This window comes from Arachis ipaensis, chromosome B03 (genome assembly GCF_000816755.2).
Source record: "Arachis ipaensis cultivar K30076 chromosome B03, Araip1.1, whole genome shotgun sequence".
Lineage (NCBI taxonomy): Eukaryota > Viridiplantae > Streptophyta > Magnoliopsida > Fabales > Fabaceae > Arachis > Arachis ipaensis.
This window is the reverse complement of record NC_029787.2, coordinates 3,260,771-3,261,339: the sequence shown is the minus strand read 5'-3', so window position 1 is coordinate 3,261,339 and position 569 is coordinate 3,260,771.

Below are 569 nucleotides of genomic sequence, written 5' to 3'. Positions count from 1 at the left end.
AATAATTAAAAATTTTAACAAAATTATAAAGACTGATAGAATAAAAATTTAATTTTAATGGGTGCATTTTTTTTGTGACTAAACAGAAAAGAAAGAAAAAATTAATATAACTGCACACTTCGTCAGTGCAACTTTTCAACCAACATCTATTAGAATTGCGAATGATATAACCAAAATCAGTATAGCTAAAAGGAGCAAAATAACTAGCATCACAATTCAATTTAATAGAATGAACTGGAGGTGGAACCCAATGCAAACAAAGCGAAGGAGAAGATAAAGATTGATACATAGCAAAAATAGTGTGAAACTCCCTTACTGAACTACGAATCAAACTCACCACTTTATTAGCACTCCAAGAGTCATCTATATATAAATAAGTAATGATTCCTGCTTCTCCAAATCCACTTGATGGTCGAAAAAAAAAAAAAACATCTCTACTCCTTGCACCTTTGTAGAGCCAATCACATAAATCTGAGTTATCTGAATACAAGCTTAAAAGGTTCCAGACCTCCTTGGCACTAGGACATTCCCAAAGACAATGAAAAATAGATTCAGAATCATTCTATAAC